Raw genomic sequence first — 23,521 nt, forward strand, 5'->3', positions numbered from 1 at the left:
AACTAGGATAAAAAAAGAAAGTAACAGAATCAAAGGAGAAAAGAAATAGTGTAATGGATGTGTGTGGGCTTTGAATAGGCATCTTGTTACGTGGGTAAGTGCTTGAGCTGGAAGAGATACAGGGAGGAGCAGTCAGAGCTGGAATCTGGCCAGAAACAGAGTCCTGGGACCTGAAGGCACTGCCCCCACTTCCCTCTTGGCCTGGGGGCCTCAGTTGCCACATCTGTCGAATGGGTTGAAGCCATGTTCCCAGGGCTGCTGGGGGTGGGGCAGGGAACAATGAATGAATAGGAAAAGTGCAAGCTGTAGGGTGCTGTGCATGCATGAGTGGCTTGTTATTGGGGTGGGCAGGCGGGGGTTGGACTGAAGGGTATTCAAGACTCTCTCTGGCTCTTAGAATCCAGAATTTGATGAAAATACATAGACACACACTTGCAAGTATAGACCCATGCACACAGATACACCCCCGCCCCCCCGCACACACCCTTTCACTTGCTGGTTCTCACACACCCGCACGTGTGCCTGTGTATGTACCACACACAGGCAAGCTCATTCATTACACACCCCCACACGGTCCCCACACACCATTCAATACACATGTGCATCCCCCCACCACAACTGCCCACACACACACCCTCACAGGGGCTTCCTCACCACACGTACTCACACACGCTCATACACATACCCTCCACACTCTTTATCACACACATGCCCTTAAACACATTCTTGCACACACCCACACCCTCCACAGTCCTGCACGCACATTCTCATGCACTCAGGTGATCCTCAGTTAGATAGTCCCTCCTGGCCTGCATGCCACCTCCCTTTCCCAGCTGAGCTCTGGATGAAAAGTGAGGCAGGAGATGGATGGGCCCCAGGCTGGGCAGCTGGAGTTCATCCCCTGTGGACAGACATTCCAAGATGGAGAGGAGGAGGAGCTGAGTTCTGCTCAGATAAGATACCACGTATTCCACATTGTCAAGGTCAAGGTGACCTTCCCGACTATGCTTGCCCAGAAAGGCTCCTTGGAGGTCAAAAGGGTGGGAGTGTCACCTCACAGTAAGTGATGTCAACCTACCCTTGCCTCTTCACCAGAATCCATCTTGGCTGAGAGGTGTGTGTGCACACGTGGGAGGATTCTGACTTAAACCAAATACGACCTTGGAATCAGGCAAAGCAAGGCAAGTGGCCAAAGGAAACCAGGAAGAGATGCCCCAAAGAAGTGATTCAAGCTACCACGGCGGATGCGCCTCTGAGTCCACCCACGTGTCTATTTACACATACGGTACTCTTCCTCCTAATAAACATCTTACTTGCTCCACTACTTTCCATCTTTGTGGGAATTCTTTTCTGCAAAGCCGAAGAGCAAGGGCCTTGTCATGGGCGACTGGTCTAGTGACCAGGACTTAGCGCTCACTGCCACTCTCTGGCTGGGAACTGAAACCTGGCTTCACGTCGCTGCAGGCCGAGGCCACCCAAGGTCAAAACAGAGTAGATCCTCTGTCCTCTGCCCCTGCTGAGCTCACGCCTCACAGCCCTGAACGCAGGCCTCTGCCCCCCCCCCCCCCACTCCTACCATGCCCAGAAACCACTCAAAGCTTCCATCTTCTCAACCCCTTGGCCATGTCTGTCTTTCTGTCCCATCCTTGGTGTTTAATGACCCCCCTCCCCATCACAAACTGAGTTCCATGAGATTAGGGATCCTTTCTGTCTTACAAACACATCCTCAGAGCCTGGCACACATAGCCGGAGTTCTGGAAACAGCTGTTGAATAAATGAATGGATGGATGGATGGATGGTTGGACAAGGGTGTGGTGCCTAGAGGAAGATATGGTCTGCTCAGACCCGGGCTCTGTGTTTTGGGAGCAAGGCGTGGGGAGACCATGGGGGCCTGCCCCCTCTCGGTCAGTCCCAGGGCGCTGTTCCCTCCTGGAGGCAACTCTGCTCCGTCCACACGCATCCCCTCTTTGCCTCCGCCTGAAGGACCCAAAGTATCGATGACACTCGGGACCTGACCCTGGCAGCCGTTTATGGCTCACCTCCCGGGGCTCCCAGGTCTCTCTGTGACTTGCGGGAAAGAACTGGATTCTGTAGGCTCACGGCACCCTATAACCTGACCGCACATCCATCCACCAGTTCCGCCATCTGCAGCGTCCCAGCACTTACCGTGTGTGCCAGGAATGGGGCCACTCGGATCACTCGCAAGTCCTACCCACTGTTCCAGGAGGGAGCCCCAGGTAGCATCCACAGCGGAGAGCCGACCAAGCAGAGGCTCTGGGAGGGAAGGACCTGGCCTGGGGCCGTCACCTGGCAGGTGGCAGTGCCAGGATTTGAATCCAGGCCCCAGGCTGCTCGAGGCCACGTTTCCCTGACTTCACACACTGGGTCTGGGGCCCCGTTCTGGCCTCCCCCAGCCCTCTGTGCTTCTCCATTGGGCCAGGGCACCCTCCCTCACCCGTCCACTGCCTGCCTCCTCCACCCTACTAGGAAGTTCTCAGGGGCAGCACAGGAGGCCAGTTTGGTGCCTTGCCCGAGTGTCCTTTGTCCAGCAATGTACGCACTCCCCAGCTGCTGATCTTTATTCCCGGAGAACAGCCTTATGTAGCCAAGCCGGTTTGCTGGGGAAAGATGACACCCCTCACCCTAACACCACCAGTGACTGGCCAACACGGGGATCCTAAAGGCTTGCTCCCTTGCCTCAAGGTGGGATCAACTCCGCGGTGCCACTCACACTCGGAAGCCCCCCATGGGGTCAGCTGAGCGTCTCCAGGCTTGTTAAGCCCCTTCGGCTGCCCTCTCCTGCTTCCCTTACTCTCCCTTTCTAGAAAGCACTCCCTCCACCTGTTAATCATTATAACCCCAGTGCCGAGATCAAGGGCAGGTGGCAGTATCCCTTACTGAAGGAAGGAGCCATTCCTTCTGCCCTCAGTGCAAAGGCTGTGTTGAGGATCAGTTCTTGGCAGAGGGAAGGGGTGTGGTTTACCATCGTCACCCCTCTAATCCTTGTGCCTTGACCAGTATCCTGCCTGGAGTAGGAGCTTAGTGAGTGTTTGCTGAGTGAGTGAATCAGTGAATGAATGACTGACTCATCTTTCCCCGGCCCCCATGCCTGCCTTTCTCCAAACCTTTCAGGCCACCTCGCCTTCACCTGCTGGGTATCCTCACCTGCCAGGTAACTTCACCTGCCATGTCCACCCTGGCTGGCTTTGACTTCACACCAAAGTGCTTTGCCAGCTGCCCACACCCCCCAGGGGTTCACTGAGGGACCTCACCCTCCTCCCCAAGGGCAGGGGATCAGAGGGAGCCTGGGCTGCACTGGGCCAGACCCCCACCCGAGATTCACACCCAGGCTAGCTCCCCTCTGTTCTACTTTTGGACAAAAGTGCTCTGCGGTTGCAAAGACTTTGGAGCTCTTTGCATTTTCCAGCTGCCCCACCGCCCGCCTGAGTGGGGCACATCCTCCCTTTTGTTGCCCCACTTGAATTTTGTTTGCAGACGTTCTGCTCATGTCCCTATCTAGACGGAAACTCCCCAAGGACTCTAGCCTAGAGGTTAAAAGCTTGGGCTCTGGAGCCAGAAAGGCCTGGGGCAGGTCATGAAGCCCCCCTCACAGCCTCATTTTTGTGTAGCTATAAAATGAGGAAGTAATAGGGCTGCCAGCTGACCTGGGCACAACTTCAAAAAGATGAATCCTGTATATGCCTGACTTGTGGAAAATAATAAGTGGCACCTTCTAGTATTTATTAGTTACCTGAGCAAGTGCCTCAGGCATACCTGGTAGTTAATCATCAAAATGATCACACTTTCCTTTGGAAAAGGAAGTTAAACCACGTGTATGTGTAAAGCTCACCCTGTTCTTGTCATGACCACTGGGTTCTAATGAAAGTTACTAATTCCAGGTAAACACTGGGGACAGTCTAGTGGCAGCTGCATGGCTAAATGGGGCTCTTATGCCTTGCTGCGAAAGGACCAGAGAAGGGCCCTCAAGGTTCTTCTGCTTCTTAAGCACCTGGCTTTCTTCCAGATCCAGGCTTGCTGTGTACAGACGGCAAGGAAAGTTGGAAGAGAGGATGATTTCTCATTTCCCAGACTCGCTGGTGCAACTGCAGTGTTGAGCCCAGCATAGCGGTGCATAGCGCTTGCTCCATCAATATTGTGGGGTGAATGAAGGAATAATTCCTTTTATGGATTAAAAAGAATGGATTTGAACTCTACCACAAATTTTGTCACCACCAAGTTTAGGGGTCTCTCAATCAATACTTTTGAGTGAGTGAATGAATTCTAGGTTCACTCTCACAATGCCAGTTCTGAGCCCAGGTTGTAGCCTGGAGGAGGCCTGTGACAAATATTTATGGAGGAATGAACTAGATCCAGTACTTCCCAGAAACCAGCTGAGCTTCAGCTGTGGTCGCCCCCGCTCACCCCAGGCCCACAGACAACATTCCAGGGACCGAGCCTTCGGATTCCAGCCACCAGCCTGGCTTGGCCTCAGCCAGTCCAGTGGGAATGGTGTCTGGGACACAGAGCAAGTTCAGGGCCTGGGGTGCATGACTGGGATCTAGCTGGCTCGCCAGGGAGCTCGTGGGTGCTCCCCTTGGGAAACACTGCCACCTAACCTCCACGATGGACTGAGCTGGCAAGAGCAGACCGCAACGACCCAGGGACACTGCCAAGGAGCCCCCGTCTGCACAGCACTGGCATCAATACAACCACACACATACACACAGATGGGGACGTGTAGCTGTGCCCTGCTGCCCACAGGGCTCTCTGCCAGCAGCCCGTCCTTCCTCCCGAGCCCACATGTCGGAGCCAACCACGTGTTGGAGCCACCATCCAGAACGGGCTCCAGTGATCCACACAGGTGATCCTCCTCAGCTCCTAAAGTCACCGCACATGGCGCAAGCACGTGGACACACACTGGCATAGCTCCACCTCCCAGGGTCCTCCATCCTGTTCCAAACACACCTTGCCTCCGCCCCAAGCTGGCGGAGGCTGCAGACCACCCAGTGGTACCACCAAGGGACAATGCCATCTGTCACCAGGGACCTGGTTCATGGATAATAGCACACCTCTCAGCCAGGACCTGGGGCCCACAGGTCAAAGTGTGGGCCCCAGGACAAGTCACCATGTAGCTGGGAGGTACAGAGCTGGACTTGTCTCTGACCACCCCCTAGTCTGTGTCATGGGTTGGCAGCTGTCTCCTCCTTTGCCACTACTGGGACTGACTCCCCACTGGGTACCATGGGGTAGCTCGGACCTGCAGAAGCCTGCATGCTGGACGACGCCCCAGAAGCCTCAGGGGTCCTAGGCCAGGGCCCTACTTGCCCCCGGCTGTGCACCAAACCATGCGGCACTCTGAAACCAGAGGACTCCCCCTGAGCTCTGGCTTGGGGAGGGAGCAGCCCCCCATGTCAGCTTCCTGCAGGGGTCTCATGCCAGGCAACCAAACGGGGCCACCCCACGACATGAGCTGGCGGGCTGGAGGAACATGCGTGGCCTTGGGTGCCCAGACGGGCTGGCACAAAGAGCCAGTTCTTTCAGGGTGACGAGGAAAGAGTTGGGACCCTAAAGCCTCCCTCTGGGCTGATTGGCTCTTTGTTCACCCCTCAGGTCCTCTGCAGCTGCACGATCCAGGGAGAAGGCCTCCAGGCTGGCATTTGGTCCCTGCAGGTCAAGCCAAAGCAAAGGGGGTCAGGGATGCTAGAAGCCTGAGATGCCCCAGCAAAGCAGAGACTGCAGTGAGCCCCTCTGCCCTACCACAGCCCAGCCGGGCTAGCCAGGCCTGCCGGCCTGGGAGTTGGCCCCCCAACCTGGGTACTCACCGGCTCCGGCAAGGCCTCCTCCTGGCGTGGTGGCAGGCGCCCCTCTCAGGCCGTGCTCCCCATCTGGAGAGGCCAGCGGCACTAATCAGCCGCCTGCTGTGGCGTGAGCCTTGTGGCTGGGGCTTAATTGACACCAGGTGGCCCCTCCCCAGGGGCAGGCTGGGAGGCGGCTCTGCCGGGGCCAGGGGGTCAAAGCCGGGGCAAGGGGGCCTGCACCCAGGCCCGGCTGATTCAGGCCTCCCCTGGAGAGACCGGGGCAGTCAGGCAGCCGCTGGCCACCCCTCCCCTCCTCGCCTGCCGGCTGCCTCCATCACACACCCAGGCTTCCCTAGGCTCTGACCTTTCTTTCATTTCAGAGGCAGCAGTGGCAGTGACAGCCTCTGCCCAGGAGGAGGGTGGCTCAGGTTTCCCCCCAGCTGGCTGGGGGCGGCCGCGAGCGTGTGCGCTGGGTCTGCAGTGGCCAGGCTGGGCCCGCAGGGTCCTGAGGAGGGCCACCCACTGCAATCACAAAGGATCCCCCAAACCATCTTTTATTGAACACTTACTACATGCCAGGCCCCTGCATGGTCCCCACACGGACCCCCCATTAACTCTCTTGGGCCCTGAGAGGTGGGTATTTATTTAACCCCACTTAGCAGATGAAAAAATAAAAAAAAATAAAAGCTCAGAGAAGCTAAGCTTTCCCCCCAAGGTCACACAGCAGGAGAGGCACCAAGTCAGGAATTTTAGTTGCTACCTGCAAAGTGAGGAATCATTTTTTAGATAGGGAAATTGAGGCTCAGAGACAGGAAGCCAAGTCTCAAGGTCATAGAGCAAAGTGCGGAATTTGGATTTACCACCAGATGTATTGGGTCAGGCTGCCTGGAAAAACAAAGTCTGTGTGTATGCTGAAACATAAGCTTTCTTTTCTGACCTGCATGAGTCCCTGCCTGTATTAGGGCTCTGAGGTAGAGCCATAGGTGGACTTTAGGGGTAAGCACATTGGACATAGTATCAGGAGACCTGTGCTGAAGTTCCTGTGTGATCTTGAGCAAGTTACTCTACCTCTCTGGGCTTTGTTGAAGCTCCAGTGAACATGAAATGGGATGCCATGTCGAAAGGGCTTTGCGACTGGGACACACAGGGCAAGACTGGGGAGTGCTAAAGTGGTCCCTACTCTGTCCCCAGTACCCCTTCTCAGAGGCCCCCCACCCCTTCCCTAGCCCCTCATTGCCAGGGGTAGCAGGACCTAGCAGTTAAGAGCACGCACGGGCTCTGCAACCACACAGACATGGGTTTAAGCCCTGGCTCTTCCTCACCAACTTGGGTGACCTTCAGAGGTCACTTCCCTTCTCTGGGTCTCAATTTTTCATCTCTAAGAGGTGCCAAAGAGGTGCCTCTGTGCTGGGGCTGTATAAGAATAAATGAGAAAATGCCAGCATCTGCCTCTTTACTCAATCACATCTACTGAACACCTACTGTGCTTGGGTTCCCACGCTGGGCGCTATGTGCCCTGCTGATGGAAACTGATGATAAATTTAAAAGACACATATATGCGTAATTCCTTGTAGAATGTCCTCCAAAAATAGGAAGTAGCTGTTGCTACTTGTTGAGCACCTCCTATGTGCCAAGTACTCTTACAGGCTCTGGGCATCCAGCAGTGAACAGTGAGGATGGACCCCTGTCCACATGGAGCTGACAATTTCTAATAATTAACCACGACAATCCATTGCAATAATAATTATTTTAAGACCATTCTCTGGCAACACACACACACACACACACACACACACACACTGTGTTCCTTGGTGTCTCACTGGTAAAATAACACGCCTGTCTGCTGGGTCTGCCCCTCGGGGAGCTCCAGGGTGGAGCGTGCCATTCCAGAATGTTCTTAGGTCTAATCCTCAGTGAGGTTCATGGGCTCCTTTTTGGTGTGACTGACGGGCAATCCGGCCAGCAGCCCATCCCCCTTGCCCAGGCTCAGACCCCACGTGGGTTGGGAGAAGCTGAGCCCGTGACTCAGCCGGCCTGACCTGTCAGGCTGAGAAGGAAGCAGGCAGCTGGCTGGGCTGTGAGCCACAGGGTCCTTCTGAGCCAGACGTGGGGCAGGTGGCCAGGGTGAAGACTGGGGCCTCCAGATGGGAAGGGCTCTGAGTTAGGTGACTGCACCATGGCCCCTGGTTATCTCACTAGTAAAGAGAATATTCTAGAAAGAAGCAGTGAGAGGGACTTCGCTGGCAGTCCAGTGGTCAAGATTTCACCTTCCAATGTAGGGGTGGGGGTTGTGGCTTCGATCCCTGGTCGGGGAGCTAAGATCGCACATGCCTCATGGCCAAAACAAACAAAACATAAAACAGAGAAGCAATGTTCATAACAAACTCAATGAAGACTTTAAAAATGGCCCACATCAAAACAATCTTAAAAAAAAAAAAAAGCAGTGAGAAATCATAGGATGTTCTGCTTTGTGAGGGAATGAGCTCCCCGTCAGTCAAAAGATTCCAGCAGGATGCTGTTAAGGGGACTCCAGAAATGGGGAGAGTGTTCTAGAAAAGCTAGTCGATTTCTCCTGACATCACCTTCTCCTGGAAGCTTTTTCTGAGTCCATCTCCCACGCTAGTCAGGTGTTTCCCTGACCTCCCCCCACCCCTGGGTTCACCCTTGCCCCCAGTCAGCACTTACTGCCCTTTGCCAGAAGGGCCAGTTCACTTGTCCATCTTGCCCACAAAACTGAGCCCCATCTCCTCTGTCCCCTTTACACTATGAAATCCCCAGTACTCAAACACAGAGTGTGGCACACAGTAGGTGCTCAGCAAATGTTTCTTGTATTAAAAAATGTATATATCGAAATGATGATCTACCATGCCCTTTCATACTTTGAGCATTTGGTACTTTGACAAGGAGGAGTCTTGCCATTTCACTCATTCATTCAACAAATATTTCCTGAGCACGTCCTTTGTGCCAGGCACTGCCCTAGGCTCTGGGGATACAGCGGTGATAAAGACTGATAAAAAATCCCTGTCTTCAGGGAGTCTACCTCTTTATGATTGTACCTTTAATTAGGTAATCTTCACAGGTGTTTTTATTAATAACAATAATAGCCATTGCCATACAGCACAGTTTCTAAACCTCAATGCTATTTATTGATTAGTGTTTGAAGTGGGAGCTGAACCCTGCATGGTAGGAGGTTTAGCAACATCTCTGGTTTCCACCATTAAATGCCACTAGCAACCTCCTCCCTCTAAGTGTGACACCCCAAATGTTTCTAGACATTGCCAACTGCCGTAGGGGAAAACACCACCCCTAGTTGCTAACCTTAGTTATCTGTGAAGCACCTACTATGGAATATGCACTTTGTATTCATTCATTTACTCCATCTCTAAAATAACTCTAGGAGGCAGGGGCAATTATTTTCATTTTACAGATGAGGAAACAGAAAAGATTAGTCATTTGCTTACGGCCCCAGATTTGCACATGCAGCCCTGCACACGTAGCTTACCAGCATCCCTGTGCAGAAGGCAGGGCCAGTGGACCCTGGGAGCCAGGATACCTGCTGCAGAGACCAATCTCAGAGTGGCATAGCAGGTTCCTTGTCTGGGCTCCAGGGGTCTGCTGTCAGCCTGGAGCTGAATTCTTTTCTGGTTTTACCCTGTAGCCCCTTGCAGAGCACGGGGCCTGGCACCCAGTTGGCCTTCCAGGGCAGCAACAGATGGGAGAAATATGCTGCAAGCCAAAGACCTAATTATAAGCTTTCTAGTAGCCACTTTAAGAAGCTGAAAAGAAACAGGCAAAATTAATGATAGTAAGGTATTTTATTTAACCGGACCTAGTCGAAAATAATCACATCAATATGTAACCATTATACAAAATTGTTAAGAAGATAGTTTACATTCCTTTTGCTTTTTTTTTTCACACCTTAGAAATCCACTGTGGATTGTACACATACATCTCCACTCAGACTCATTACACTTCCAGGGGTCAATAACCACAGGTAGCCTGTGGTTCTGTATTGGGTAACACCATTGGCTTCCCTGGGGGCTCAGCAGTAAGAATCTGACTGTCAATGCAGGAGATGCTGGTTCGATTCCTGGGCTGGGAAGATTCCCTGGAGAAGGGAATGGCAACCTACTCCAGTATTGCCTGGAAAATCCCATGGACAGAGGAGCCTGGCAAGCTAAAGTTCAGGGAGTTGCAAAGAATCAGATATGACTGAGTGAGTGAGCACATGCATGCATTCGAGAAAGTTTGTTGATCGTGGGAATGAACACAGGAGGTAGGATATTCCGAGCGCAATGGATAAGGCATCCCTGGGCCCACAGAGCCTATGGGCTGTCACACGGTACTGTCAGTTTTTCAGCTCACCTCTCTGTCTTCCAAGTTCATCTGTCTTGTTCTCCTTGGAGCCCAGCCCCAGAGCCTGGCTCTTGTAGGAGAAGCAGTGCGGTCTGGTGGCTTGGAATCAGAGGCCTGGTGTCTATCCTGGCTTAACTACACAGCTGAATGGCTCTGAGCCTCAGTGTTCTCATCTGGAAAGTGGGAATGATGACAGTTTCACTTGGTGCGGTGCACTCAGTGGAATTTTCTGCCATTATGGCCATGTGGGCACTAAGGTGGTTAAACTCTATCCACATGTGGCAGGTCTGATGGAGACTTGCTTTTCAAACTTTAACTGTTAGTCACTCCGTTGTGTCTGACTCTTGCTGCCCCATGGACTGCAGTCCACCAGGGTCCTCTCTTCGTGGAATTCTCCAGGCAAGAATACTGGAGTGGGTAGCCATTTCTTTCTCCAGGAGATCTTCCTGACCTAGGGATCAAACCTGAGTCTCCTGCATTGCAGGCAGATTCTTTACTATCCGAAACAGGGAAGCCCAATTTTAACTAAATTTAAATGTAAATAACCACAAGTGGCTAGTGGCCACAGTGTATCAGCACAGTTTTGGAGCATCACTGCAGGGGACGAAGTCTAAACCTCCTGGCCCAAAGCAGGCCTTCCCCGCTTGGTGCCTGGTTTACCAGGCTGGAGAGGCTATACTGTGTGTGGAGGTCCCTTTACAGTACTCAGGGTACTGATGTGGGTGTGAGGAAATCACCTCAAGGTCCGGAAAAGAAGCCTCTGAGGGGATTGAAAGTGAAAGTGAAAGTGAAGTCACTCAGTTGTGTCAGGCTCTTTGCAACCCCATGGGCTGTAGCCTACCAGGCTCCTCCCTCCGTGGGATTCTCCAGGCAAGAGTACTGGAGTGGGTTGCCGTTTTCCTTCTCCAGGGGGTCTTCCCAACCCAGGGTCTCCCGCATTCCAGGCAGATGCTTTAACCTCTGCTCCACCAGGGACTCTAAGGGAATTAGGGTGGGGCTATTTGAAATGCAAATGCTGCTAAGCTGCTGCTAAGTCGCTTCAGTCGTGTCGGACTCTGTGCGACCCCATGGACGGCAGCCCACGAGGCTCCCCCGTCCCTGGGATTCTCCAGCCAAGAACACTGGTGTGGGTTGCCATTTCCTTCTCCAATGCATGAAAGTAAAAAGTGAAAGTGAAGTCGCTGAGTCTTGTCCGACTCTTAGCGACCCCATGGACTGCGGCCCACCAGGCTCCTTCATCCATGGGATTTTCCAGGCAAGAGTACTGGAGTGGGGTACTTGAAATGCAAATATCTTGATACAATTTACTGGGATGCCGAGCGCCATGAAAGCCTCAGAAGAACCTGCTCTCTCAGAGGTGCTGGAAGTCTCCAAGTTCATTCCGGCAAAGACCTTGCATCTTGAACATCAACCTTTGATGGGAAGATGAGAAAGAAAGGGTAGCTGGAACCAGGTAGCCCACAGACTTGAGGTAGGGGCAGGTGAGGCGGAGGCCACAGGATTGTTTAAACTGTGAGAAATGGGGAGGAAGGGTGACTGCCACCTTGAAATAGTGCTGGCCCTTCTGTGGGTAATCTATCATAAAACTGGTAACAACAGCTATCAGTTGTTGAGGGCTACTTCTGTGCCTGGCATGGAGTTAAATGGTTTAATGTGAATTATATCATTTACTGCTCACAATAACTCTATGGCATAGAGACCTGTGGGCTTCCCCAGTGGCTCAAGCAGTAAAGAATCCACATGCAGTGCAGGAGATACTGGAGACTTGGGTTTGATCCCTGGGTTGGGAAGATCCCCTGAAGCAGGAAATGGCAATCCACCCCAGTATTCTTGCCTGAAAAATCCCATGGACAGGGTGGCCAGGTGGGCTACAGTCCATGGTGTCACCAAGAGTCAGACATGACTGAGTGACTGAGCATGCACACGTGATTGAGACTTGTACTGTCTCTGCTATGTGAATGGTGGAACTGAGGTTCAGATTGGTTAAGCAACCTGCCCAAGGTCACACAGCAACAGAGCTGAGATGCCAACACAAGTCTGGCTGACTGTGAAGCCCTCTCTCTTTTCTGTACGGTGTGACACTGTTTCCTTATGCAACTCCCATTATGTTTCCATGGCTTCTTAGTGATTCTGTATCAATCTTGACATTAGTGTTACAAGGTCACGTCATACTATCATTTGGTGATGATGAAAAAACTGGGCCGCCAATAGGTTTAACAACTTATCTAATAAAATATTAGTGTTAAGAACACTGTTAATGAAATTGACTCTAAAATTGGTTTGTACAATGTTTTTATATTTAAAAATAAAGCCTGTCATCTTTGCTCAAATTTAATCTTTCTAATTTACTTAGAGGGTCACTGTCTTCATCCTCTTGACTCTGGGTGTTTTGTAAAGCTCCTTTGCAAGAAGAAATGACCTTAAGACCTGACATCATATCATGTGAATGATGAGCAGAGATCTGGGCTAGAGCCTTGGGTTTCAGGTTTGTTCAGTTTGCAAATAACAACATCAACAAAAATTCTAACCGAGCTTTGGGGAAAAGAGGAGAAAGGGGGAAGAACTGATTAGAATCCAGCTGGAGAATCCAAGGAATCTGAGGAAATGCAGAAATTCTGTCAGCAGCAGAAATTCTTGAAGGTCTTTGAGTCACAGACTGACTCCTAATACTAATCAATCCTTCCCTGCAAGCCCCAGTTCAGAATTAGAAATTCCCAGGAAAAGACATCTGATTGGTTCAGTTTGGGTCACGTGTCTACCCCTAAACCAATCAGCTATGGGTCAGTTCAGTCAGTCAGTTCAGTCGCTTAGTCCTGTCCGATTCTTTGCGACCCCATGAAGCACGCCAGGCCTCCCTGTCCATCACCAACTCCTGGAGTTCACTCAGACTCACGTCCATCGAGTCAGTGATGTCATCCAGCCATCTCATCCTCTCTCGTCCCCTTCTCCTCCTGCCCCCAATCCTTCCCAGCATCGGAGTCTTTTCCAATGAGTCAACTCTTTGCATGAGGTGGCCAAAGTACTGGAGTTTCAGCTTTAGCATCATTCCTTCCAAAGAAATCCCAGGGCTGATCTCCTTCAGAATGGACTGGTTGCATCTCCTTGCAGTCCAAGGGACTCTCAAGAGTCTTCTCCAACACCACAGTTCAAAAGCATCAATTCTTTGGCGCTCAGCCTTCTTCACAGTCCAACTCTCACATCCATACATGACCACAGGAAAAACCATAGCCTTGACTAGACGGACCTTTGTTGGCAAAGTAATGTCTCTGCTTTTGAATATGCTATCTAGGTTGGACATAACTTTCCTTCCAAGGAGTAAGAGTCTTTTAATTTCCTGGCTGCAGTCACCATCTGCAGTGATTTTGGAGCCCAAGAAAATAAAGTCTGACACTGTTTCCACTGTTTCCGCATCTATTTCCCGTGAAGTGATGGGACCGGATGCCATGATCTTCGTTTTCTGAATGTTGAGCTTTAAGCCAACTTTTTCAGCTATGGGTAGGCGGGGCTTAATCATATAGTCATGGAGCAGAAAGTACTGCTGGGATATACACATCCGTGCAGAGAAGACAGGGTGGGCAGCCAAGGAAAAAGGGACCCTTACCTTTGACACAGAACCCTCTTCCCACACTCAGTGTGGCTTGATGTCCTCTCACTGTCCTACTCTGAACAGACCTGTCTCTTCCTTCCCTAGAAAGTGCTGACAATTCTGTACTGCAGGAGTCAGCGAAAATTTTCTGTAAAGGACCAGATAGTAAATATTTTTAGCTTCACAGGCCATACCATGTGTGTTGCTGTGTCCCGATAAAATGTTATTTATGGACACTGAAATTTGAATTCCATATAATTTTCATATGTCACAGAATCTTCTATTTTCAACCACTTAAAAATAAAAGACTCATTCTTGTGGGCTGTGCAAAACTAGGTGGCTAGTCAGGTGGGGCTTGGGGGCTGGAGGTTGCTGATCCCCTGTTGTCATGAAGAGTAACATTAAGTCCTTTGATCTGTATGTTTACTTCAAGATAGAGAAAGCAGCAGTGGAACCAAACATCACTTCAAATATGTTACAAGTGAAAGCTAAACCAGCCTTAGGAGGACTTAATTAGACATGTAATAAAACAGCTGCAAATCTGGCCTAAGTGAGTGATGCTGGTCAATTCACCTCCTCCCCCAGGTCAGTGTCTAGGGGACATCATTCAGCTATGTTTCACCTCTGCCTCCTTATCAAAGTGGTATTGTAATTTCTTATTCCTTGAAGAACTTCTAGCCATTATTCTTTATGTGGGATCTGATTTTCCTTTAAAAAAAAAAAAAAAGGCTCATTGAGGTTGGAAAATGTCACATAGAACAAAGAATCAGAATGGTGCTGGACCAGAAAATCACAGACCTGCTCCCCACCCTCCCTCTGAAGCCTAACCCCATAGTCAGGCTCCTGGTAGCGAGTCAGATATTAAAAAAAGAAAAGAGGAAGCCATCAAATACATTGAAATCCTCAGAGGTATGGTTGGAGGCATTGAAGCTTTGTTCTTTCTGGATGAACGATCAGAGGGGAAGGAGTCCAGTGCTAGAGCTTCAGGCTCTAGCCCCTGTTCTGGGAGTACCTCCTGGCAGGGAGTGGGGGCAGGGGAGGGGCTGGGTCTATAGGTGAGGACATTACAGGTGCACCATTGCTCAAAAGCCAGTCTTTCTTGTACGAGACGGAACTCTTGGGTTTGTGAGCTGGAGAGAGAGCTGCTGCAAACTCCAAAGACACATAGGCTCCAATAATAGTGTAATAACAAAGGCAAGTATCAGCTTTTTTTGAATTATGAGCTAGGCTCCATGCTAAATGGCTCACATATATCAGCTCCCTGAAGCTAAGAAGTTAGATATGATTATTGTCCCTATATGATGCCTGAGGAAATTAAGACTCTGAGACTGGCATGGGTGACTGTCTTAGCTTGGCTTCTCCCAGAAGCAGATCCTAAGGAGTCGTGAGTGAGTCATTTATTAAAGATGTGTTCCAAGGGATGATGGGTGGGGAGAAGGCAGGCAAGGAGCCATTTCAGGCTAGGTCCAGTCTCAGCCTGATCCTGTGGGGGAGGGGGGGGCTCCAGAGTGTAAGGTATGCCTCAGAGGTCATCCTCCTTCAAGACGAATACTGTCTGGTTTGGTACTTCTGCGACCAGATCAGTCCTGGCTAACAGCTGCCCTAGGGGGTTGCAAGAGCAGCTCTAGCAGCTGGAGGACGGTCTTCCTGAGATCACAGGTAGAGCTGTACTTAGAGGAAGGGGAAGGACACACAGAATGACAGCTCTTCAGGGCCTTTGGGCAATGAATGGATGCACTGGGGTTCAGAGTCCTGGTGTCAAACCCTAGAGCCCCGGACCTTCCACACGAAGCGTGAGGCCCCCAAACACTTGTATATGGACTCGTGTTAGTCTGTGTCAGCGTGTTCACTGGGCTTTGGAGAAATGAAAAATATAAGGATATTTTCATTTTTATTCCCCCAAATTGTGGCTGCTCTAATTTTTAGCCTTTTTTTCATAAAACAGTGGTGATAGTAAGGTACACACGTGCGTAGTCCCTAAGTCATGTCTGACTCGTTGCGATCCCATGAACCATAGCCTTCCAGGCTCCTCTGTCCATGGGATTTTCCAGGCAAGAATACTGAGTGGGGTGCCATTTCTTCCTTCAGGATCTTCCCAACCCAGGTATTGAACCTAAGTCTCCTGCATCTCCTGTGTCTCCAGCATTGGCAGGCAGATTTTTTTTTTTTTTTTTTTTTTTTTTTACTACTGAGCCACCTGAGAAGTCTGATAGTAAAGTGGTGGAGAGACCTTATTTGGATTTTTCTGTTTTTTGACAAAACAAAATAAGAAGTTGAGACAATCCATCAGTTACCCCATTTTTCCTTTTCATCTAACATTGCAGGAAACATGGACTCTCATACTATATGGTCTGTAAAAGGCTCAAGAATATACTTTGAATTTTTCCCATGGCTGAGAGCAATGTTTCTCCCTTGGAATATGCATCTTCTAAGATACACTGAACAAAGGGTTCTGAGGTCAAAAGAGTTGGGAAACCTATATACTCTAGTCCACTCTGGGAGAGTTTATGAGGTACATGAACATATTAAAGGCCCTGACAAGTCCTGTAGCAATGAAACAGCACCTCATTTCGTTTTACCCAGTGCCCCTTTGCTTTTTGATCACACTCACTAGCCTGCTATTGACATATTTCAGGAAAACTCTGGGCACTGGCTGAAGCCACTGTTCTCAGTACATAATAATACATATACCCTTGTTTGGCTTGTTAGTGGCATTGTGCCTAGGAAGAGGCTGATGGGAGACAGGAGATGAGGTAGGCTCTGGAAGGTCTCAGTTTGGGCAAAGGTGAGGAGGACCCCAGGGGCCAGAAAGGTTTGAGAAGCCTCGTCCCTGCCACTGGGGCGGCTGGGTGGCCGCCTCTCTTGTTGTTTCTCGCTCCCAGGCACTTTCCTTGCAGCCTGTGCATGGTGGTTAATGAGCCGTTCAGTTCCGTTGACTTGCAAGGCCTCCCATACTCGGCTTAACACCGGCTGTGCTTGATTGATGGTGGCCCTGCGGCCACAGAGGACCACAAGTCAGAACCGGGACAATCAATTAGTTCCAGGCCCCAGGGAAACCTCTCCCCTTCTCTTCTGCTTGAAATAGAAGAGGAGGGGATGGAAGTTTCTGCTCTGTCTCACACTTTCTTCCCACGTCAACACTATCCCAGGGCTAAATGTCAAATCCAGGCTGGAAATATATAATGTTTATTGGTTGTTTATGTCATGCAGCGTGTTAAGTATTTTACCTGTTTTTAATCCTGATCACAGCCCTCTGAAGTGAGAGCAATTGTTATCCCAATTTTATAGTCACAAGAAACCGAGGCTGTGACCGTTGACATCGCGGCCCAGCCAGGTCACAAGGCTGGTCTAAGTAACATAACCTGGGACTGAAATTCAGGTGCTGTGGGAAACTTTCACTTCCTGGAACCTCAGTTTCCCCATCTGTAAGATCAGGCAACTCATACCACCCACCCCATTTGATTGTTTTGAGAGGGAAAAAAAAATCATGCTTATGAAGGCAGGTCAGTGAATTTAGAGCATTAGATACCAGGTGATATTCTCTGAGAGAGACACTGAGGGTGGGCTGGTGCCTGGGTCACCTCCCATCAGAGATGGGGCACTCTGGGGTGCAGAAGCTTGGAGCGGAGATTGTTCTTTACTCACTAAGGCTGGCCCCACTCCACAGCCATATTAGTAACGAACTCTAACACTAGCAACGAACATCCGTAGAGCATTTACTAGAGGCTGGCACTGCTCCAAGTAGTTATGTTCTTCCACGTAAGCCACAATTATGCCTATTTTACCACAATTATGCCTATTACATGAAAATGGAGGCTCAGAGAAGCTAAGCGACTTACCCAAGGCCACACAGCTTGCAGGTGGTAGAGCTAGACTTTGAGTCCAGGTCCATCAGGCTGCCCGTGCTCCTGGACTGCGTGCTGGGAAGAACTTACTGGGGCCAAGGAGGCCAGTTCATCTCTCTGCAGCATGGTCTCCAGGAAGGGGGCTGGGAATCTGAGTCAGTTACCCTTTGGCTTGTTTCCCCAGCTCTCAGTTCCTCCTGCTTTGGATGAGTTGAATAGCCCCTGCCTCACTGGCTAGTTTTCCTGATGAGGAGTGATCTGGTTTCATAAAAGCACTCTATAAAGTGGGCTTTAGTAATCCATGTGACCGAGGAGCCCGTCATGCTGTGTATGCACCCAAGAGAACGTGAGCTTTGGGTTCACACCTTGGCTTGGGCCGGTTACTTCATCCCTCTGCACCGGCTTCCTCTGTCAAAGGGAACTGGGTGGTTGTGGGGATTAATGACCATGCTTAATACTTTCTGGGCCAGGGACAGAGCAGGTGCTCAATGTGTAGAATCACGTTGGGGTGTGTATGTGTGTGTACACACAGTGTGCATACCTGTGTATGCACTTATACATTCTCACCATATGCATCCCTAGGGAGAAAACTCATCCACAGCTGGCCAGATGGAAGGATGCTTGGCCAGGCTGTGACAGTTTGCATTGTTGATGAGCAAACATTCACTGTCCTCCCCCTCCTACTCTGGGTAGAGATTACGGCCCCTTCCAAATGAATGGCTGGATCACGGGACTTACTTTGGCCACTGGAATGTTAGTGAATGTGGTTTGAGAAGATGCCTTGAATGTCTTTATATGCAGTTTGGCTTAGCATTTCTGTTCTGGGGACCTGCCATAGGAAGAGCATGCCCCAGGGAGCTTCTCCTTCAGCCTGGGTCCTGAATTAGGGAGATGGGTGGAGCAGGCTTGATCTTGAAAGGACCCTTATTTAAGTCAATATGGGCCTCCAGACCTAGGAGCATGAGAATAAATGCTAGCTGTTGTTGGCCATAGAGTTTGTGGGGAAATTCGTTACACAGCATTGTTGTGTCAATGGCTGACTGAGACATTGGCTGATGTCACATCACAGGATTCCCTTTATACTACAGACAACAACAGAATTCACACCTGTTTTGGCGGCAGTGCGATGCAGTAATTTTTCAAATTCTTTATTGGCATAAATAATTCAGACATTGGATTCTCACTAAACATTGCACTAAACACAAGAAACAATAGGCTTGCCGGCCCAGAGGCTCACAACCTGTCCAACAGCCCAAGTTAGAAATACTTTTTTGAGAAGTGTAGAAAACTTTATAAATGATTCTGTACAAATATACACAGTGGACCCTCCATCCAGCTGGCCTTCCTTTCTTGGATGGCATCTGAATCGACAGTTCTTTCCCAGCAATGAGACATTGGCAATGAGAGAGATGGACAGACAGACAGAGACGAAGACAGACAAAGATAGACAGAACAAGGAAAGGAAAGAAGTGGCCCCAAAAGGAAAACATGAAACCAACTTCTTACATGAACTCATTCTGTGACAGTCAGCACGACATGAAGAAAGTATGGGCCATCGGTCCATGTCGGTCTGTACAAGAATTAGTCTTTATATATATATATAATATATATATATATGTATAATATTTATAGGTATATATACTTTGTGTATAGAAAAAAGTAACAGCATAATTTACATAGAGAAAGCCTTTTTTTTGTTTGTTTACAACTGAGAATTTTCCTAAGGTCAATAACTTTGAGAGTAATCAACCAAATGAATCATGCGGTAAGTGTGTGGAGTGGCCCCCAGTGGAAGATCAAAGCTCAGGGAAGCAGAAACGAAAGGCTTAGGGTGGGACTTGACTGCCCAAGTGGGATGCTCTCAGCCTGGCCCAGCCACGGGCAAGGGCACTCACTGGGTGTGACCAGACTCATCTGGCCCCAGTGCCTACCTCTGGCTTCTGTCTTGGCGCCCTGGGGGCGGCTGGTCTTGCCAGAGGCTCCCCAGCTCCCTGAGGGTGAGCCTCTGCCCTATGGATGCTGACCCCCACAGCAGTGGAGGGGGGTGTCCTTGTGAGATTTGGGCATCCCACCCCATGTCTATCAGGGAACCAACATCTAAGAAAATAGTTAACACCTACCATCTCTCTATTCCAGTCCTTCGGTTTTTTCAGGAAGATCCCCTTAGAGGTGGAATTCCTGGGGAAGCTTCAGTTGGGTCATGGAGAAGAGAAACCACATTTACTGAGCACCTACAACTGTGCCAGGTATTGTGTGATGCTGCTGACATTCATGACTTCAGCTGCTCCCTCCAGTATCCTTGAGGGTTAGGGATATACGAAGCACTCGTAGGCTGCATGAAGCTAAGAAAATCCAAGGAATGTTTGGGGGGGAGTGCTGGTGCTGAGAATTGATGGCGAGGTCATTATTCACAATCCAGCGTGGCTTACGAAATACACGTTGTCACAATGAAACAGGTGAGCAAGCCCTGTTAATTTACAGCAACACACACACACACACACACACACACACACACACACACACATCCCTGGGAGTCCTATGGTTGGCAAAGATGCCATGTTCCCTATCCTTCAAGCTCTGACACATATTTATAGGGATAATGACACACACCATTCCATCAACAGGGTAGATGCATTTTCTCCCACACTTTCATCTGTGCTGCAGACATGGCCTGTGGCCCACTAGGACCCCTAGGTCTTCTTCAGCCATTCTGTAACAAACCAATATTTCGCCCATCACACCCGTCACATCTAGTTGGGAGACCCTTAAAGCAGGGTATTTCCATGTTCACGCCTGTGCTTCATTTCAACACTCCAGTGGCCTATGAACAGGGTGACATAAACTCTCCAGCAAAGAGGCCCTGGTGACACAGCTGCGGGAGGCTTCCTGGTGTGGCAAGACAGATGTGCGGACCTCAGCGATCAGAGACACAGGTTGCAAGAGGAGGCAGAAGCAAAGACAGAGAGGAAAATGCCTTAAAGAGAAGGGCTGACGGCCAATCCATCTACAGAAGTGACGCCCCTGAGTCCTACCCAATGAAGGGGCACTAAGAAACAGACATTGCGTGGAGACAGGAAGCACAGAGCCAGAGGCAGGGAGGCAAACGGAGTCCAAGGCAGCCTAAACACTGGTCTGATGCGGCAAGTGCACATTCACTTGGGACACCTACTTCCTCAGCACAAGGCCAAGAGCCTGAACCAGGTATGATGCGGGGAGAAGTTGAGGACTCCACATCTGAGCCAGGGTACCTTCTGTTCAGGAATGAAATTTCCCAGGGTCTGGCACCACGGTTGGGGGAAAGCAGGGGAAGGGCAGAGCTAGTTCCTAGGGGGCAGGCTTTCAGTAAATTGCGATCTTGCCTCTGGGCCTGCACATGGGCTGTTCCCTCCACCTGGCACACTCTTCCCTACCACTCACTCCCATGTGACTCAAATCTCAAGACAAGGTTCAGGAGTCCCCTCCTCTGAGAAGCTTCTCTTGAGGGCCCTTGCTGGGGCAGGGTGATCCTCTGGAGCTTCAGAACCCCGTCACAACTTCTCTGTCTCCTCCTCTGGACTTAGGTCCCTGCAGGGAGGGGCCACCTCCTCACTTTTTCCAGGAACACAGGAAGCACTGACTGAATATTTACTGGATGAGTGTATGAGATGAAGTCTTGGGGATGAAGGGACACATGTTGCCTGATGCTGAGCTCTGCTGGGGGTATAGGCAGTGTGGCTGGGGACACGGGCTTTTGAAATACTGGGAAGACTTTCTCTGAGTCCTTCAACTGCTCAATAGGAAGCATCTTAAACCCATCAGACGGCCAGAAAGTAGGAGCTACAGTGGTACTCAGGGACCACGACATGGAGCAACGCCTGTGGAATGTGGGAGTCTATGTGGATTTGGGGAGCCCACAGTGGGTAAAGGCTACCAACTAGATGAAAGCTTGGGAAGCGGGTGCCAGAGAGGCCTGGGTGACATCACGCCTGACACTGTTCGGGCATCCAGCCCCAAGGCTTGGGGCTTTCTGAGGATTTATTCTGGACAGCAAGGTCAGGATGAATGGGCCAAGAAAGGGAAATGAAAATCTACTGCCTTCCCTGAGGTAGGGGGTACCGGGGCAGAGAAAAGACATGAGAGAGGAGGAAGAAGCTGGGAAAAGTCTTTAGGCATCTCACAGTTGTGCTCAGGCCTGGCCAAGGGCACCCACACTGGCTGTGCCCCCTCCATTAATGACCCAGCCTGGCCCAGCACTGCCCAGCTGGCTGGGCATTTATATGGGGGCTGAGCAGGACTCCATGGGAGGCTGGTTGGGAGCACGAGTGGGTGGGCACTGGAAGGGGCTTGGTGTAGCAAGACAGGTACATTAGGGTAGTCTGGTATCTACACTGTAGCTACAGGGCAGTTACTTGAACTTACACGGGTTCATAGGCACCCATTTTATTAGCAGTAGTAGTAGCTACACAGAAAATAAACGGAGGGAAGTGGCTACAGTCTTGGGGACAATGCATGGCATTCACTGACAAGGATTCATTTAAACTGCCACTGCCCCAAGCCTGGCAGGGCTAGGGTGGGGAAAAGTTGACACCCTGGGGAATGGAACTCCAGTCTCGACTCATAATCCTTCTTGGAAGGTGCTGGGCTGAGTGTCCCTGATTCCCAAAACAACTTTCCCAGCCCCAGTCCTTTGCGATGCCTGACTTCCTCGCACCCCCCATCCTGGGACCGTGGGAACCCCCCAGGATCTGATTGCAGGGGTGGAGCAGTGGAACCCACAGAGCTCATCCATACCCCACCACCCACCTCCATCCCCAAATCAGTCACATGGCACGGCACTGAACAGTCACCTCTTGTTCACACCATCCGTTTTATGACTCCATCCCCACCAGAGACAGCCCTTATAACTCTCTTCCCCACAGTTAACTGGGGATTAGAAGGAGGGTGGGAGAGGCCCTCGGATGTCAGGGGACTCTCCTTCCTGGGGAGGACAGAGGGTACTTCCCTGAGTAGCCCCTGAGAGCAGCACTGGGGTTGCTGATGCAAGTGCTGAGACTTCCATTCAATAAGAGGATCTGCATCAGTAAGAGGATGGGGCCGGCCACCATGGAAGGAACGGGGTAGGATATGGCAGGGAGAGCCAGGGAGTCGGGTGCATGACCCGTGGGTCGCTTCCTAGCCTGTGAGCTGGGATTGCAGACCTTGTCATGTTCATGTAGATGGTGACGGGTAAGTCAATTTCCTCTTCACCCAGGCAGCCTTCCAACCATTGAAGATGGCCTTTAAAACCCATTTCCGTGCCTTAGGTACTTCCTTCTTGCCTAGGCAGCCTTCCAACCATTGAAGGTTGCCCTTAAAACCTATTTCCATGCCTTAGGTTCTCAAAGAGCCCCCTCCTTGGGTTTTCCCATCTCCCCTCCGTCTGATTTCCCTTTTCTCTCATGAAAGGCTGCAGAATGGCAGGAGGCTGAATGTGGGTCCTAGTGACGTGGCCAGAAGACAGTGTGCAAACGATGTCATGCCTTCGCTTAAAGCAGTGAAAGTCAGATGGTGACAACGGAGCCCTTAAAAGTGCCCAGTGCTTCCCCGCTGCCCTTTGAAGACCTTTGAGATGCTCCCCAGCCTGGGATGCTCCTACTCCCCAGCCCCCAGCCTGGTTCATGCACTGTCTACCCTGCTCATCCCCTCCCTGGTCTCCCGCCACGCCTTGGCCCATGCCACACTTGTCTTCTTCTCGGGGTCTTTGTGTTTTGTGTTTCCTCTGCCTAGAATGGTGCTTTCAAATGGACGAGGGAGGGTAATTCTATCCTCCTCCCCACCAGGGACATTTGCAATGTCTGGAGACATCTTTGCTTGTCTCAACTCAGGGGTGGCAGGAAAGTGGGGGTGCCACCAGCAGCTAGTGGGTGGAGGCCAGGGGTGCTACTCAACATACTCCAGCACACAGGATGCCCCACTCA

General features: G+C 50.7%; 1 long non-coding RNA gene across 1 annotated transcript; it reads left to right on the forward strand.

The window, feature by feature from the left end:
• Positions 1 to 5,008: 5,008 nt before the first annotated feature.
• Positions 5,009 to 5,860, forward strand: LOC123329932. The gene is made up of 2 exons (XR_006545545.1): positions 5,009 to 5,139; positions 5,611 to 5,860. It is a non-coding gene; the product is annotated as an uncharacterized LOC123329932 (long non-coding RNA).
• The last annotated feature ends 17,661 nt before the right edge of the window (positions 5,861 to 23,521 follow it).

This window comes from Bubalus bubalis, chromosome 17 (assembly GCF_019923935.1).
Source record: "Bubalus bubalis isolate 160015118507 breed Murrah chromosome 17, NDDB_SH_1, whole genome shotgun sequence".
Classification (NCBI taxonomy): Eukaryota; Metazoa; Chordata; class Mammalia; order Artiodactyla; family Bovidae; genus Bubalus; species Bubalus bubalis.